Below are 19,276 nucleotides of genomic sequence, written 5' to 3' on the forward strand. Positions count from 1 at the left end.
ATGAAATGAAATGAAATGAAATGAAATGAAATGAAATGAAATGAAATAAAACAAAAAATAATGGTACAGTGTGTAGGGTTTTCAGATTGGCTTCTTTCAATTAGTAGTATGCATTTAAGGTTCCTCCATGTCTTTTCATAACTTGATAGCTCATTTCTTTGTAGCACTAATATTTCATTATACTGATATACCTTAGTTTAAAGAGCTTATTTTAAAATACATTCTTTTGTTTGTTATGTTTTTAAAGTTTAGTCATTTATTTTGAGAGAGAGCAAGCGAGCGAGTGTGCTCAAGTGGGGGAGGGGCAGGGGGGAGGGTAGAGAGAGAATCCCAAGCAGAGCAGACTCCATGCTGTCAGTGCAGAGCCCAGCATGGGGCTTGAACCCACAAACTGTGAGATCATGACCTGAGCTGAAATCAAGAGTCAGACTCTTAACCGACTAAGCCTCCCAGGTGCCCCTTATTTAATACATTTGTAATATAAACACTTTAAAAAAAAACTTCATTGATCATAAAATATATTACACAGTCCACTTATTTCAATCTTTATCCTTTCTTCTTCAGGCAAAAGTAATTCTGTTCTCTTAACCATTGACTTTCATTACTTCATTTCTTTCCTTTGGAATTTCTTCAAGTTTTCAAAATAAAAATATTACTACTAAATATATATATATATTTATATATATGACAACAGCTGTTATTTATTGTGTACTACCATATAATCTCTGAAAAGAGAGCTAGATGACTCCTTATACTAAGCTACACAGAACATCAGTCCCTCTGGCTCCAAAGCTTATGTGTTTTCTACTTCTTCATGCTCAACATTGCCATTTCTTCGACCTCCAAGTGTTGTAATAAAAGTGTGGTCAAAATTAGTAAAACTGTAATAATTCATATAATTTATATGATCTACTTATTTCTGTCTTTATGCCTTTGCTCCTGAAGTTTACTGTTCCCAAAACATTCTTCTATTATCTTTTTTCTCCAAACCACACTCTTCCTTCAAGGACTCACTTGAGTGCCACTTTTTCTACCAAGCCACCTCTAATTGCCCTACCCTTTGATGAACTCTTCCTTTGAATCAGACGGGTTTCACTGCTCATCTTATCTTCTGCCCCTGAAAGGAGCAGCCTAGTATCTTGCGACCCCTTATTCTAACCCATGGCTAGAGTCTGTTGGACCAGAGGCAGCCAAGTGGGGGTGGGGGTCACACTTGACTCAAGGTCAGAGAATAACTGGCTGACCAGTGGACAACTTCTTTCTCTCTTTCTGCCCATCTCTCCTTTCTCTCTTTTCTCTCTCTCTCTCTCTCTCTCTGTGTGTGTGTGTGTGTGTGTGTGTGTGTATTTCTCAGTTAAATTATGAGCTGAAGAAACAGTCAAACTACAACAGATGCTTTGGCAAAATTCATATGCACTGTGAGGTAAAGTAATAGGAAACCGTCCTGCAAAGAAGAGCAGAAAAATGGCACAATTGGGCCAAGACAGAGAAGTGAGAGACAATGCAAACTAGAGAAAGAGATAAAAAAAGTAGCTGTTTCCATCCCACGTGTCAGCTGCAACTCTCAGGAGGTCTCTGCCCCACGTCTGCACAATATCTCTGTATCCTCATGCCTCAGGCTTTTCGTTGGACCTAACATGAACTAGTTCCTTGCACTCACATAATTAGGCATCCTTCTCCAAACTCTTATTGAATGTGCAATTAGTATCAAAAATACTCTGTTATTTAATGTTACCTGATATCTTCCATCATTCTCTGCTTCTTCTATATATACACTATCCCCCAAAATATGTTGTAAAAGAGCCTCCGTGAAGAGCAGGACGCCCTTTTGTTTGCTATTTAGTTTGTTTTACTCCACAAGACCTACCCAAAACTAATTATTTAGTGAATGTTCAATAAAATTTTATTTTTTCACAGTTATACTGACTTTAATGCTAAAGAGCTATATTACTGCTTCATAATTACCTGCAACCATAGAACATCTGTCCCAACTCTCTTAGCGACACTCATCTACATCAGGACCATCTTATCTTGTATTTATGAGACCCATGGATTTTCTCTTTTCCCTTGACCAAATAAATTATCTCTGTTTAAAAACCACACTCAACTTCATCCTGAACATGCCATTCAGTTTCTAATTGACATCGTAATTTATTTGAGCCAAGTGCTGCTGCCCCAGACAATTTAATACTTTCAATAGACTGTATTCACATTCCCTCCTTCCACTAAACACAATTAGTAAGATATTAAGTAATAATATCTAACATTGTGAATCCACAAGAAGGAACAAAAAACAAACAAATAAGCAGGGGGTGAGACACTTGACACATTTTTTTAATAAAGTATCTTTAAGAGAAAAAAATCAAAATTCTGCTTGACATACCTGTATTCTATGACTTAGTATTTTTTAATTTAAAAAAGTCACCCATGTGGGTTCCATTTCAGCGATTTTTCCCCCTAAGATCTCTAACGGCTGTATTCTAACTGCAATGATGAGGACACTAGCTTTCATCTATGCAAAACAAACATCAGCTAGGTAACCCAAAGTGGGGGGATGAAAGGCTTTTCTCTTTTATAACTCTAGTAAAGTGGGAAGCTGACTTGTTTATCATACATGGGAAGTTGCATTATTTTGTAATACTTTGGAGCACCCGATTTGGGGGCCTTTACCAAAAAAAGGCATCTCGGTCTAATTTGTGACCCTGACACTGAGATGGCACTCATCCTTCTGCAGCTAATCAAGAGCCATTCTCCCAGATGGTCCATGACAACAGAACATAAACAGAGCAGTGACCTCCTCAGCCTCACATGCAGGGAGCGCCCTGAGCTTTTTGTGATGCAGACAAGAGGACTGTGACACAGAGACCTTAGAAATGTCTTTCCAAATGGAGATAGTCTGACTCACGTACAGATGTCTTCAGGCATTCCAAAAGCATTCCCATCTAGAATGTAGGCCAATTTTGAAAAATGCCTGCAGATCACAGATAGTGAGACATTTTCCTAAAGGAAACAAAATATAAAATTTCAGCGAAGTAAGTTTAGTTAGATTACAGATAGAAGTTAAAGGAAGCCATAGTTCCTTTCTTTTCTCTCTCTCTTTATTTATTTTTTTTTTCTAGTAGGACTTAAGTGAGCCAAGCTAACAGCACTGATCCATAGAAAGAATTCCACATCTGGAAAGTCTTTGCTCCATCTGTCGTAGGTTTCCAGCCTTTTGCTCTTTCTCTTCCATTTCCCGTGACTTCAGCTTACCTCTCTTTTGTTTTCTTTAGTGAAATTATTCAACCCTTAGGGGTTTTGGGGTTTTATTTTGTTTTGTTTTGTTTTTAGGAGGAAGGAGAGCAAAGGAATACTTCATAATGTTTTTTGATTCTCTAGAATTTAGTCTCATTTATATTTCTTGAAGTTTCTGCATAAGTGATATAGATAGTAAAAACTACAAATATCTGATCAACTCTATGGAATTATATTTTAGAAATACATTAGGTAGACAATGCTTTGATTTTTATGGTTGTACTTATTGGTCTTATTTTAATGGTTTTGATATTGGTCTTAAACTTCTAATTTGAGAGTCTTATTTTGTGTATCTCAAGTGATAGAAGTTAATATCATAGAATACATAGAAATAAAGTTGCATGTTTGTATCATAGCACTCATTGATATCATATTTAATATAATTAAGAAGCAGTGTTTAGTATGGAAGTGCTGTCTCACCACATCCCCTCCTCAGCCTTAAATGCATTAAATGGCATTGATGTTTGGAGTTTCTTTTCTTGTCTGTCCTTACGTATTCTCATGGGAATCTCACCCAACTAAAGCTGTATCTCCACAATCTCCAGCCCCAGCCTGTCAGCCAAGCCACCCTCTTCACCTTCAGCTGCCCCTGAGACTGGATCACAGAATGACCCACACCCCACATCCTGCACTTTCTACTGAAGTGTTTTTGCTAATACTGTTACCTTTTCCTGAAGGTTCCTTTCATACTGTTTCCAAATTTCTATATTTACCTCCTCTTTGAAACCTCCCATGACTTCCTATACTCTGAAATCAGCTCTTTTCCCCAGAACTCTCAAATACTAGACTTGAAGTTCTCACAAGGGCTTTATTCCTTTATATTCTTTATCATGATTATTAAGGCTTATTCTATTATATAATAAAACCCACGTCTAGTTGGTTTTTAAATTCCTGCACATAAAGGACACTCAATTATTTTTTGTTTGAAAGAAAATGGCATTTTTAATTTGAAAATAAAAGCATAGCTTTTTAATGCAATGTTTATTAAAATGTTCATCATAATTTTCTAGAATGCTTGTTTAAGAATTCAGATTCCTAGGTGCCTCCAGGCCTACTGACTCAGAGTCTCATAGACTCAAGAATCTTAAAGGTAATATACTCTCCAGAGAGTTCTAGTCCAAATAAAGTTTGAGGCATCACTGGTTCATGTCAGTGAAAGTTTTCTGGTTATTCTTCCTCCACATGCATATAATCTTAATACATACTTCAAAGTTTGTACTGCATAAAAAAATCCTAAGGCTTAAGACAAATGATCGTGACACTGAATGGCTAGTAAAAGGTCATATTTTATTATAAATATAACCAGAAATATCTCTGAATGTCTTTTTTTTACCAGTGTACTGGGCTTATAAAAATATTTAAGACACTATCCTCAAAGAGCATACAGTCAAAGTGAGAGAAAAGATATATATGAAAAGTCTATTAAACAAGCAGAGTAATCAAAGATGCCATATTATGTTCATATAGTTTCACATATTTGCCACTAGCCAACTTAATCATTATCCAACCAGTTAAATATAACATTTTAAGGCAGTAAACATATTTGGACGTCCTAGCCAGAGCAATTAGGCAGAAGAAGAAGGAAGAACAGGAAGGTTTTGTGGGGGGAGAAATAAAAGTCATCCATTTTGGAAAGAAAGAAAAAAAAGTCACTATTTGCAGATACCATGATATTATATGTAGAAAACCCTAAAAACTGCATTAGACAATTGTTAGAGCTAATAAATGAGGTCAGTAAAGTTTCAGGATACAAAATTAATACAGAAAAATCTCTTGCATTTCTATACACTAATAATGAACTATCAGAGAAATTAAGAAAATAATCCCATTGAAATTACATCAAAAAGAATTTTAAAAACCTAGGAATAAATTTAATCAAGAAGGTGAAAGACCTGTATGTTGAAAACTTACAAGACCTTAATGCAAAAAATTGAAGAAGATACAAATAAATAGAAAGATATTCCACGTTCATGGGTTGGAAGAATTAATATTGTTAAAATGTCCATAACTACCCAAAGCAACATGCAGACAGTGCAATTCCTATCAAAATTCCAATGGCATTTTTCATAGAAGTAGAACAATTAGTCCCAAAATTTGTGTGGAACTATAAAAGACCCCAAATAGCCAAAGTAATCTTAAGGAAGAACAAAGCCAGAGACATCACCCTCCCTGATTTTAAACTGTGTTACAAAACTATAGTCATTGAAACAGTATAGTATCAGCATAAAAATAGACAAATAGGTCAATGGAACAGAACAGAGAGCCCAGAAATAAACCTCTAAATATATGGTCAATAAATTTGCCACAAATAGGCCAAGAATATACAATGGGGAAAGGATGGTCTCTTCAACAAATAGTTTTGGGAAAACTGGACAGCTACATGCAAAAGAATGAAACTGGACCACTTTCTCACACTGTACACAAAAATTAACTTGAAATGAATTAAAAACTTAAATATAAAACTTGAAGCCATAAAACTCCTAGGAGAAAACATAGGTGGTAAACTCCTTCACATAAGTCTTGGCAATGATTTTTTTGAATCTGACCCCAAAAGCAAAAATAAACAAGCAGAACCACATCAAGCTAAAAAGTTTCTGCACAGCAAAGGAAACCATCAACAGAATGGAAAGGCAACCTACCAAAAGGGATAAAATATTTACAAATCATATATTGATAAAGAGCTAATATCCAAAACATGTAAAGAACTCATACACCTCAATCGCAAATAAATAAATAAATAAATAAATAAATAATTCAATTAAAAAATGAGTAGAAGATCTGAATAGACACTTTTTTCCCAAAAAAGACATGCAAATGACCAATAGGTATATAAAAAGATGCTCTACTTCATTAAGCATCAGGGAAATGCTAATCAAAACTGCAATGAGATATCACCTCATACCTGTTAGAATGGCTATTCTCAAAAAGAGCAGAAATAACAAATATTGGCAAGGATGTGGAGAAAAGGGAACTTTGTGTGCACTGTTGCTTGGAATATAAATTGGTACAGCCTCTGTGGGAAACAGGTTCCTCAAAAAATTAAAAATAGACCTACCATGTGATCCAGTAATTATGCTTCAGGGTATTTATATTAAAAATAATGAAAATATTAATTTAAAAAGATAAATGCACCTCCATGTTCATTGCAGCATTATTTATAATAGCTAAGATATGTAAATAACCTGTCTATCAATGGACAAATGGATATATGTACAATGGAATACTACTCAGCCATAAAAAAAGAAATCTTGCCATTTGCAACAACATGGATGGACCTCAAGGCATCATGCTATGTGAAGTAAGTCAGATGAAGAAAGACAAATATTGTATGATCTCTTATATGTGGAATATTTTATATATACATGGACACGGAGAATAACAGAGAATAAAACAGACTGGTGTTTGCCAGAGGTAGGGGTTAGGGGTGGGAGAAATGGGTGGATTTTTTTAGTTTAAATAAATTGAGCAAAAAATATATAGCAGTGGAAATAATCCCATCTGCAGACATGATAGGAAGAGAAAAAGAGAACAGAGACTATGAAATGAGAAACTGAATATCAGTAAGTAGTTTCACTCACATTCAATAAAAAATGTTTGCTTGGACCAGGTCCTTGTTTTATGTATAAATTTTTCCACAGCTCTCTATTTCCTCCTCTTCTCCTAGGCTAAACTTCCTCTCGGAATAGCCCAGCAGGTATTATCGAGAGCTTGTATGACAGAATTCTGAACTCTGTGAAATGGAGGACATTGGGGGTGAAGGGGTAATCCAGCATGCGGCAGTAACTCTGGACAGTCACACGAATGCCTTAGGGAAAAGGAAGATATGGCAGGTGTGAAGATGTTCAGGGAGGGACATGGGGTAATGACACAAACATTACCTAATTTCCAACTTGGTAATCCTAGAAACAGCGCAAGTGACCCTGAAAACTCATTACCGCATATTGCTGAAAACTGATACAAATGTTCTAATTTTTCAGCAAGATTACAGTCCTCAGCTTGCCCTTCATGGAATGTATTCTCCCTGCTCCAGGTTAGTGCAAGTCCAGCCAAACGTCAGCCTATCCAGTTCTCTTCCCTACCATCTTTCTCCCTCACTTCTTCCCTCCTCCACTCGAAAGCTGAGAGCCCGGGGCCAAGGGAAAAAGGACTAGGAACAAGTGATATTGATGAGCGCTGCTCTGCCTGCTCCTCCGGTTGAGTTGTCTAGGAACTTCCTTGGTCTAGACCTTGAGAACACATCCCTTGAGAATGCTTCCAGCCTGCTGAGCAACTTCATGGTAACAACTAAGTGGCAAGATGCTCAAGACACTTGAAACAGTGAGCTAAAAGAGGTCACCTGGTCTGGAACGGTCCAGAGAAGATAAGGGTGAAATAAAAGCCTTGAAAAACTGGGAGATCAGAGAGATCAAAAGCAATTCTAGGCATGGAAAACAGTGTTGGCAAAGTTAGAACAATGGGAATGCACACGGCAGGGTGATGCAATTGTGCAGCCCAGCCAGCTGGAGCACGGAGTGTGTGTTTGGGCAAAGAGAAAACTGGAAAAATGGGATGGGTCCAGACTCATCAGGCCTTGGAGAGTGATTCTAATTTTTACTAAGAATAGCAAATCCTATTAAATTAATCAGTGGTATTACCCCAGTTGCAAAGATCTAGACATCCTTATTCTTAACTCTGTAGTCAGTAGTAAAGGAAAAAGAAACAGAAATCATTTTTTAGATGATGTACTACAATACCAGAAACCCATTAGATAATAACTATGATCACTATTTGTAAGGACTTTTAATATGTAGATATGACTTTTAATATGTAGCTATTACAGGGGATTTAGTAAATGAGGTTAGAAAAAAAGTCAGAAACTTTTGAGTTATGCTTTTGCTTTTGGTGATATGCTTTTAAAAAATGAATTCTGCTTTATTATAATTCAACCAAGTGACATCATGGAGATAAAGAAGAGATATATGAGTTTAGAGAACTAACGAAAATAGCTGCTTCTAAAGATCTCCAGTTTTCTGATTTTAGAGAAAATCATCATCCTAAGAAATGCTAACCATTTCCTAAAAACTAGCTAGATAAAAAGGTTTACTTTAGAATAATCATATTTTACACTTAAATGACAAAATGGCCTGCGCTGTTTCCTGCCACCATCCATCCTTTGTTTTTCTTTGAATATTTCAGTTTTCAATGTTCTTATATCACTGATGATCTATAGTCTTGGTACCAGATGTGAACCACTCACTGTGCATGAAGCTCCAAAGGCAAAAATGCTTCCATTTCCTTTCAACATTTTTTTCCAATTTCCAACTTGAGATATTAAAACTGCTTACTATGTTGTTCTTCCACATAAATAACAAATAGTAAGAAATGTGCAAATACCAACAATTGTTCATATTTTTTAACGTTTATTTAGTTTTGAGACAGAGAGAGACAGAGCATGAATGGGGGAGGGTCAGAGAGGGAGGGAGACACAGAATCCGAAACAGGCTCCAGGCTCTGAGCTGTCAGCACAGAACCCAATGCGGGGCTCGAACTCACAGACTGTGAGATCATGACCTGAGCCGAAGTCAGACACTTAACCGACTGAGCCACCCAGGTGCTCCATCAACAATTGTTTAATTCAGAGGCTGATTAAATAATTCACAAAACAGTGATTTTACCTTTTCTCTCCATCTAGATACACGAGAGCTAAATTAACACCCATTGAAATACTCAAGCAATTATTATCTCTACATATTTTATGCATATATTTAGAGCAAAGTTCCTAACCTGTTTATGGTGACCTTTTTTTTCACTCTTCTGGTGACACATACCATTTTAAAATATAATAAAAATAGAGTCCTAGAAAATAACACTGAGGGGAAAAAAACAAAAACAGAAAAAAGAGAAACCAAAGTGTTTTATCCTTAGATTCAATAGACATAAAATTACTCTGTCCAACTACTATAAGAAGTTTCTAAATGCTTCCTCTAGATTTCTGTGCTCATCCCTGACCATTCATCCAGATTCTGGCCAGCCATTGGCCACACATTGAAAAGTCTCAAAGACCATGAAGGCCAAGCCAGTAGTGAGTGTGAGGAAAAATTAGGGTCAGAACCTCCTGAGTCTCCCATTCAAGATTAGGGAAGCAGTGCAGGCACCATATTTCTTCTATCTATTAAAGAGGGTGCCCCCCCCCACTACTGGAAAAAAAGGAGGGAAAGGAAGGGAAAGGATTTTGTCTAAAAGAAGCACTTTCTAGCAATCTCCACTGCCCATTGTCATCTGCTTTTTTTTCTTCAGTGGGAGTACGCTCGACTTTCTCTGCAGATTCCTTTTTTCAGGTGAAGTTTGCAGATTGCCACTTCCTGTACAGCATAACCTATGCAAATGAGTAATGATGTTCCATCTCCCTTAATAGTACTGTGTTTCCCTTTCCCGGCTCTTCTTTTTACTTTCTTCTCCTGACTTGTCTTCCTTTAGGTTTTTGTATGCCAGCCAGAAGAGTAAGAGTTTCATTTTCTTTCCTGTTGTTTTTTCTTGCTTAAAATATTTGCAAAGAGGTTTTTGTCTTACTGTTTATCAGAGAGACTATGAAAGTTACATGTTCTTTTTCTGCTAATGTTAACAGGATACCTGTTTACTTAAATAATCACTTTTTAAGATTCCATTAGGTGCCTTGGAAAGGAATATGTATCCATACAAATAACATATCCTAATACAATAGTGCAATCCAATAGTAATCTATCATTGAGTTGAAATATTTTTATTGCTTTGGCTAATAATATGCCAATACTAATAACATTGTGTGAAATTATACTAATAATTATTCAATATAGAATGAGTCTTTTTGTGATACCATTCAAATAAACTTTATTATTGGGGCACCAGGTGGCTCAGTTTGTTGAGTGTACAACTTTGGCTCAGGTCATGATCTCACAGTTCATGGGTTCAAGCCCTATGTTGGGCTGTCACATGGAGCCTGCTTTGGACTCTCTGTCTCCCTCTCTGTCTGTCTCTCCCCTGCTTGTGCTCTCTCTCTCTCTCTCTCACAAAAATAAATAAATATTAAATAAATAAATAAATAAATAAATAAATAAATTTTATTATTGATAATATCTTAAGTGCCTTATTATAAAACTCTCATACAATTTGACCCAGTAACACAGTACTGGGATATCATTTCCATATATACATTCCATCCATACTCCAAGCCAGTGATCGTTCTCTAAGCAGCAGATTCCTCCCCACCTCTCTGTGAAGACTTACATCTGATTCTCAAAGATCCAGAGCTCTGATGATTTGCTTTTTATCCCAGAATTTTCAGTGATATCAAAATTTGAACCCTGAGCTTCTATTTCCCAATTCTGTCACCTCTATGTATTCTGTAAAATAAAATCCATTGATTTTTTTCAGTTGGGTTGTTTCTATTTTGCTTTTTTTTGATTTGTAGAAGTGATTTATTATGGACATTAACACTTGTTCAGTTATTTATGTTGAAAATATTTCCTATTTGTCATTTTGCTTTTTTTCATCACCTTCAAAATAGCTCTCTTGTACGTTATAGTGAATCTCACTCTACCCGCCGCCACCACCCCCACCCCCACCGGCATCCTCAGCCTCTAGCAAGCACTGAGCTCGTGTCTGGCACTATAGTTGTGCCTTTTATAGAGTTACCTGTAAGTGGACAAAGGTGCTGTCACTATTATCTTACAAGTGTTTGTGCAAACGTATGTTATCATTTCTTTTGACTAATACCTGAGTGGATTTAGTTGGTAAGGGTAAGTTTAACCTTATAAGAAACTTCCAGACTTTTAAATTGGTTAAACCATTTTACGTTCCCACCAGCAATATATAAGAATTCCAGTTGTCCCACATCCTATCCAACACTTGATAGGGTTAGTCTTTTTCATTTCAGTGTGCAGTGGTACCTCAATGTGTCTTTAATTTGCATTTCCCTAATGACTAATGAGATTATGTATCTTCATGTACTTATTAGTCATCTTATACCTTCTTTTGTAAAGTGTTATTTCAAAATTTTTGCCCAGTTGCCCAGTTGTTAAAATCTGATTATTTATCTTTTTGTTAAGTTGAATTATAGGGATCTTTATATATTCTGGGTATATGTTTTGTAAATATTTTCTCCTAGCCAGTGGCTTGACTTTTTCTTTCCCTTGCAGTGTTTTTAAAAGAGCAAAGTCTTTTTTGTTCAATTTATCCTTTTTTTTTTTTAATGATTGATGCATATTGGGTCCTAAGAAAGCTTTGTCTCACTTAAGGCCACAAAAGTTCTTGTATAAGTCTTAAAATCCATGAACATGGTATATCTCTCTATTCAGGTAATTAATTGCTGTTAGCAGTGTTTTACAAACCATTCAGTGTATATGTTTTGGCATGCATATTTGTTAAATTTATCTCTATTTCATATTTTTTGATCATGTTGTAAATGAGACTTAGCAATGTTCATTGTTAACATACGGAAATACAATTGATTTTTGTATATTAACCTTGAATCCTATTAAATTCACTTTTTCTTTCTAGTTAATCTGACTAGAGATTAATCAATTTTGTTGATCTATCCAAAGAACCATCTTTTAATCTCTGTTGTTTGTTTTCAATTTCAATGATTTCTTCTCTTTGTTATTTCCTTTCTTCTGCTAGCAGGTCCAGAGCAGAACTAATTTAGTGCCACTACTGAGGCATGACTCTTCTAGGGATTCTATCTAATACTCCATATTACATGAGGTCTCCTCATGCTGACTGGTGGAAACAGAAACTAATTGCAGCCCTGTGTGAGCGCCAGGGTGTTATCTGCCTGTTGACTTCCATTACTTCTTTCTCAAGTTTGGGAAATTTCCTTCTACACCTGTGCAGATCAGTATTCAGTCAAAGGCTTGGGGAGACTCCTCTGCGGATCTGCAGAGCTCACTACGTTGCTCTCTTTCCTTTGATACTCTGACCTGCAAATTCTAACTGCCTCAGTCTCCATAAACTCTGATCTCTGTCACCTCAAGATTCTCAGATTATGTTTGGTTTTCCTCTCTACACTCTGTGGCCAGAAAATACCCTTAAAGCAGTAAGCTGTAGCAATGGTAGAGCTCATCCATTTCCTTTTACCCTCTTTCAGAAGTCACAGTCCTGAATTACCTATGTGCAATTTCTGAAAAACATTATTTTGTATTTGTTGTATGGGGGGGGTGGGGCGTGGGGTATATCATCAGAATCCTTTCATGGACAAAAGTTAAGGCAACCTGTAAAATAACTTTTTATGAAAACATTCAAACCAGCTGTTACTAGCAGTGTTTTGGGTCCTCTAAATAAATAACATTTATTAGTAATATGGTTGAAAAGGTATAATTAGGTTACATTAACCTAATTATCAATAGGTTATATTAACATAGAAAATATTTGTGTTCCTAGTTGTCTGACTTTGAAACTATTGCTGAATGTATATGCTTGAGTGCACCATTCAGCCATTATCCCAAATTGCTTTTGATTTTATTATTAGCATAGCATGTTATTAGAGGTTATTGATAATTGTTATAATCCAAAGGATAACCACATCTGACATTCTTTAAGGAAACTTGTGGCAGTGAGTTTACATGAAGGTAAAATAAAGCATTTGAGTATTTATTTTTGTTTCTCAGAAGTCTCATAATTCAGAATCCACAAAAGATTGATTTTTTTGGTTCTAACCTCAATATAAAGATACATACAAAACTAGTATGAATTGAAATATATACAATTTAAAAGAAATTCAGATAGTCATACTGTAAATCTTTGGAGAGAAATTACATCACTGTAATTCCGTGTCATAATGTTGGACTCCTTTAATTCATAATGTACTGGAATTTTATATTGTGAAGAATAAATAATAGAAGAATAAAATGGCAAAAGGGAGAATAGAAGAAAATGAAAAATAAGAGCAAGGAAATTATTTCCTCCTAAGCTTAACTGTGTCTAAAATTTATTTTACCAGTAGATATCCTATTCTTTGCTAAGGCAACATAAATTTTGGATGAATTCTTTCTTTAGTACGAGTATTGGTGTTGCATCCTTGCTGATATTTCTACAGAATTAAAAGTATTTTAACGTTCCGAAATCATGACACAGGAGAAAATCTGAAATCATTACATTAAAAAAAAATTCTGGGAGTATCCCTACTTCCTCTTCCCATTCTCTAGCACCTTTTCTTTCCTGTCTTTCTGCCAAAATTTCCAGTGTAGAAAACCAGAGTCAACTAATCAACAGAAAATGGAAAGGAAATAATTGAGAGACAAGTAAAGCAAAATAAACAAATGAACAACTCCAAAGAAACATATTGAAAGCAACTTGAAAATAGCTTGAGGACAGTATTAAAATGGCCAATTAATTTACTGATAGATTAGATTCTGTGGAGATAGTTTTGAGAAGTGCAATGAGACCACCTATGCCAGTAGAGTTGTAAACTTTCTTGTTCCACTTCAGTAGGACAGGCCCCATCCTGTGTGATTCTGTACCCTTTACTTCTGTCTCCCGCTTTGGACCAGAATCAGGGATCTAGTCAATCCCCTTTCCAGCAATCATGAAAACACTGTTCCAAGATCACAAGGCTGTCAAGGGGCAGGACTGAAATAAGGTCTGTCTCTGCCTTAGTCTATTTGGTGTGCTTGAACAGAATGCCGGAGACCAGGTGGCTTGTAAACAACAAATTTGTTTTCTCACAATCCAGAGGCAATGAAGTCGAAGATCAAGGTGCCCGCAGATTTGGTGTCTGGTGATAACCTACTTCCTGGTTGCCAGAGACCATCTTCTTGCTGAGCCCTCACATGGAGAAAAGGCAAGGAATACCCCAAATTCTCTTTTATAGGGCACTAATCCCATTCATGATGGCTCAACTCTCATGACTTAATCACTTGCCAAAGGCCCCACCTTCTAATACTATCACATTGAGGATTAGTTTTCATCATATGAATTTGGAGCAGAACATAAATATTCAGTATATAGCAGTTTCCTTTCTCAGAGGCAAGGTGACTTTTCTCAGCCCAGGTGAAGAACTTCGTTTCAGAAAGTCTAGTCAGTAATGAAATTCAGTAGTTAAAAAGGAAAGAAGGTGTCATTGTGTCAGTCAGGAAGAAAAGAATCTTTTTCTTTCCTTATATTTGCTTCTTATTTTAGTGCACCCTTTCTCCTTATTCAACAGTATTCCCCCAACAAGTTGCTTTTACTCTGACAGTTAGTGTGATTTGGGTATATATCAGTAGTTGTAGAGAAATAGTCTCTGAATATCTTTGATTGTTAACTCCCATCACTAACACTTTCTGAGCACAGAACCCCAATATATACATTGGTTTATAAACTTTATCCATAAATCACTATACTTGTATGCTCTGTATATTCGAAAAATAGAAATATATAAACAGCTATATAAAATAGATGAATATTCCAAGATTTTCTTCTTGCCTTCCAAGGAGACTCTTGTCTGTCCTCAGGTCAGAGATCAGCAATTTGAAGAAAATTGTCATTGTGGTCTATTGGTCTCCCAAGCATCACTACATACCTAATTGATAGTGTAAACAACCTTGCCTTGAACACTTTGGTTGAAAATATTTAACAATTTATCGTAGAGGAGATTCTCAACCAAACTGAGTGTAATCCTTAGAGTTCCAATTATAGAAGCACACTAACAAATACAATTGCCACTTCCACCAGAGCAAATACACTCTATTAATAGAGTCATGTTAAATAAACAAAATTCAGAATGAAAGCAGATATCGGCAGCATGTAACCTACACGCTAGGTACTGTTCATTGGAAAAACAGAAACCACTTATATATTCCTCAGAGTTACAGAAGCTTCATACTACAAATTCTTGTCATGGGCTTTTGGATACTTAGATACACAATGGAGAACTCCTTTTGTGGCGTTACAGCCCTTTAGGGAGATCTATTACGCCAGGGTAGGCACTGTCATTCACTAAATCTGTTGTCCTGTTGCAGGGGCTGGATCTCTCATGGGGCTTAACCAAATGGGGTTTTAATAATTTCCTTCCTGTTCCAAAGACCCAGATCTAAGCATGGCATTGACTCTTAATAAACATTTCATTTCCCATCATTATTCATACTATTTTGAAAGAACCTACCAGCACTTTGGGTAGCCCTACTGCTCTAATTACTTCAAAAGAGGCTTAAATGAGTTGCATCAGCAAATAAGAGTGGCCATAAGATCAAAGTGGATTTATGCTACACAGGCTTGAAAAATAAGTTTTCTCTAGCATTAGATCAAAGCGTATGGGACCTAGAAAGACTATAAAGTTAAAAAATGTTTGTTCTTAATAAGAAGACAAAATTTATCGGTTACAGAAAATGAGATAAAATCTATAATACATTACCAAAGTGGAATAGTTTTCTTAGATGGAAAATATTAGGGACCTATTTGAGCCAGAGTCTGTAGCTTAACATACAAACAAGAGTCTCCCAGGTCAGAAAGCAGCCCCACCAATGGCTGAAACTAGCCCTTTATCACAATAAGGAACTGAGAAGTAATCAAAGCATAATGTTGCTCTTCTCATTTCTCTTATAAGTCCCAGGAGGATCTTGAAAGAAATCAACAGATTTCTCATATTCCCACTTTCCCCATCTGCCAAGCTGAGATGACATTAACTATGGCATACTGTCTCTATCTCTCAGAAGACACTTGGGGTTATTTGGAACTTGTGGAATAAAACTTGAAGAATTATTCTATAAACAGTAGATTTTGAAAAGCACTTTTTCTGCATATAACATTTCTTCTAATGGCCAATAAATACAGAAAACAAAAAAATAAAAATAATTTAAAATTTACACTGTATCAGTGTTTTTACATCATTCCCATGATATGTGGCTGAGACTCATTTGCAAGGAGTTGAAATATATTCACAATGAAATTTTAATTTAATGAGTTTTCAGAAATAAGGTAACAAGTTGCCAGCCCTACTTTGGAATACAGTAAAATCAATAATTAAAGCCCACCTTGCTCGAAAACATTTGGCTATGCTCCCTTTCTCCAATCATCTGTCAATAAAAGTTACATTTATATTGGTAAGCTTTCCTTTTTTTTTTTTTTTTTTTTAATATAATAACTTCTTAGGTTAGGTCCATGGACTGTTCTACCTAATGGAACCTGTGCTTAAAATAAGTAGGCTTTTTCAATACCTGTTGAGATGTGCTTCAGTGAAATACTAGTATTATTGTCTTTGAAAGAGAGGGTCACAGAGAAGAAGGAGGGTATTCTGGAACACCTTGGAGATCAGACCTGAGCGCCCTATCATTAAGCAATATGTGTTGACCAGGCCTTGGTTCTCTTGATCACTGCCCTTCAATTTTCATAGGTGGGATCTTCTAAAACCCATCTGAGACTCAGGCTTCTTCCACACCATGGACCCTGTGGTGATTTTATTTCGCTAAGATTCAAGAGCTTTGGCCCATAGCTTGGTATCAGCTAACCTTAGATAAACACTAATGGGCCATTGTCATCACTGTCATTAATTTATGAACAATCAAGTTGATTGGGAAGCTAATGAGCTTTGGACGCAGACAGCTCTGGGTGTGAATCCTGGATCTGCCAGTTACTACCTGACCTTTCTCAAATCTCTTTCTCTGCCCTCCAATTTCCTCATCTCTGAGGAGGAGATAACAACACCTATAAGGGTCTGTGTCCATGGAGGTCTATCTATCTACAGTGCTAGAAGAGGTTTTGGTACATCGTAGGTCCTCAATTAATGCTGTTTCCCTTTGTTGCTCCCTTTTCCCTTTCTGTGTTTAGGTGTAGAAAGACTTCAATTTCATTACACTCTGCCACTTTGCATAACTCATACAATCAGCTGTTGATATTCGTGCTAGGAATGGTTGCATGTTGTAAATCCAGCCTGGAAATTTAGGTGAGGTCAGTGCTTACGAGTAATTGGGAATCTAAGCTACCTTTCCTTCTTTTTGCTCCTATATGCTTTGTACATGCGTCTATCATAGAACTTATGACACTCTTTTGAAATTATTTGTGGTCAGTGTGATTTCTCCTCAAAGACAGAGTTGACATCTTATTCATCCTCAACTTTCCCATGCCTGGCATAGAGTGTGGCTCACTAGTTGTGCTATGGTTACTTCATAATATTCATCTACAAACAGATCTGCCTTGTTCAGCCTGACCAGAAAAGGAGTCAACCTGTTTCACAGTGCTCAGACCTCTTTGAAGGAGAAACAAATACGTGCACGCGCGCGCGCACACACACACACACAGACTTTGGGTACTTTGTTTTATTTTTTTTTTTTTTAATTTTTTTTAACGTTTATTTCTTTTTGAGACAGAGAGAGACAGAGCATGAACAGGGGAGGTTCAGAGAGAGGGAGACACAGAATCTGAAACAGGGTCCAGTCTCTGAGCTGTTGGCACAGAGCCTGACGCGGGGCTCGAACTCACGGACCGTGAGATCATGACCTGAGCCGAAGTCGGCCGCTTAACCGACTGAGCCACCCAGGCGCCCCCAGGGTACTTTGTTTTAAAATCGAGCCATGTATTAGGCAATCAGATTTTTTGAGATTTTTTAAATGGAGAATTTTCCCTCGGAATTGACCCCCCCCCCCACAGGGACAGAGGTCTACATAACAGCAGTTAGTACTTGTTGCCTCCTCATCTATGTCCAGCCCAATGATAAGGCAAAGAAGACAATATCTACTGACATGCACATTCTCAGTTGGAGAGACTCATAAGCTTTAATAATTTGGGAACAATACGATTGAAAACTCGTGGGTTGCTAATAAGTAGTGGTACAAGTGTTAGTTATAACTAGTAAGCACAATCACACTATTGTAATTATCGTCCCTTGTATAATTAAGTTGTCAAAGTTGATGAGAAAGAGGATGCATGCTGTAGAAATTTGGAGACTCAGGAGATCAGTGTGGGCTGAAAATGATTTCATATAAAAATAATTATGATAATAATTAGCATTCACATGGTACCTTGCAATTTACAAAGTGCTTTTACAGCATTATCTAATTTTGCAAAGGTTATGAACGGGCCCTTAGATACTATGTGATGCCAATAGTAAGCCTCCATGCCAAACCTTGAAAGTTAAAAGATGGCATTTGGGGGATAGTGAGAAAAGAGAGGATTAATACTGCATTAAAAAGCAGAGAATCGGCCAAACTCATTGGAAAGAAATAGATTTCAGAAACTCAAAAACGTATCTTGTCAAAGAAACATTTGGCCCATATTTTGATTTCATGGTGCTTGGCACTTTTTTTATTCTTTGGGGGAGAGTTTTTGATGTGCAATTATAATTATGAAGTTTGCTCATTTGGAACTAAAAGATTCTCAAAACCAGGGGACAGTTGAACCCTATTTAGAGGCAAAACCGGGGCGCCTGGGTGGCGCAGTCGGTTAAGCGTCCGACTTCAGCCAGGTCACGATCTCGCGGTCCGTGAGTTCGAGCCCCGCGTCGGGCTCTGGGCTGATGGCTCAGAGCCTGGAGCCTGTTTCTGATTCTGTGTCTCCCTCTCTCTCTGCCCCTCCCCCGTTCATGCTCTGTCTCTCTCTGTCCCAAAAAAATAAATAAACGTTAAAAAAAAAAAATTAGAGGCAAAACCTAGAATGATATGATGAAACCACCTAATGTAAGTAGAAGCGTAGTTAGAGGGGAGGTATGAGGAGATGATTAATGTTTCCTTTAAAACTCAGGTATCCATTTCCTAGAGAATCCAGACTGATGTGTAGGATGCCGATGACAGCCATATTTTCCTTCCCACACCCACAGCTAAAGGTTGACCTTTCTCTGTCATAAACGGCCTCATCGAAAACCTTGACTTAGTAAAACACAGCGAGTCCATCAAATGCAAATGTGAATGAGAATTTACCGTGGAAGTTGAAGAGACCTCTACCTGCCACCCTCCCTCTCCTTCCCTGGCTTTTTTGCCTCCTGCTCTGCCTTCCCCTTCAGAAGTGCAAGGTTACCTGGATTGCCCGGGAAGGAGACGTCTATTCAAGTTATTGAATAGAC

At 36.9% G+C, this 19,276-nt stretch overlaps 1 protein-coding gene across 7 annotated transcripts in view; it reads left to right on the plus strand.

Moving 5' to 3' along the window:
- Positions 1 to 19,276, plus strand: part of DLC1 (DLC1 Rho GTPase activating protein) — a 563,102-nt gene that overhangs the window by 360,117 nt on the left and 183,709 nt on the right. The window lies entirely within an intron of this gene.

The sequence above is a fragment of the Herpailurus yagouaroundi genome, unplaced genomic scaffold (assembly GCF_014898765.1).
Source record: "Herpailurus yagouaroundi ecotype Mexico unplaced genomic scaffold, PumYag 181, whole genome shotgun sequence".
Lineage (NCBI taxonomy): Eukaryota > Metazoa > Chordata > Mammalia > Carnivora > Felidae > Herpailurus > Herpailurus yagouaroundi.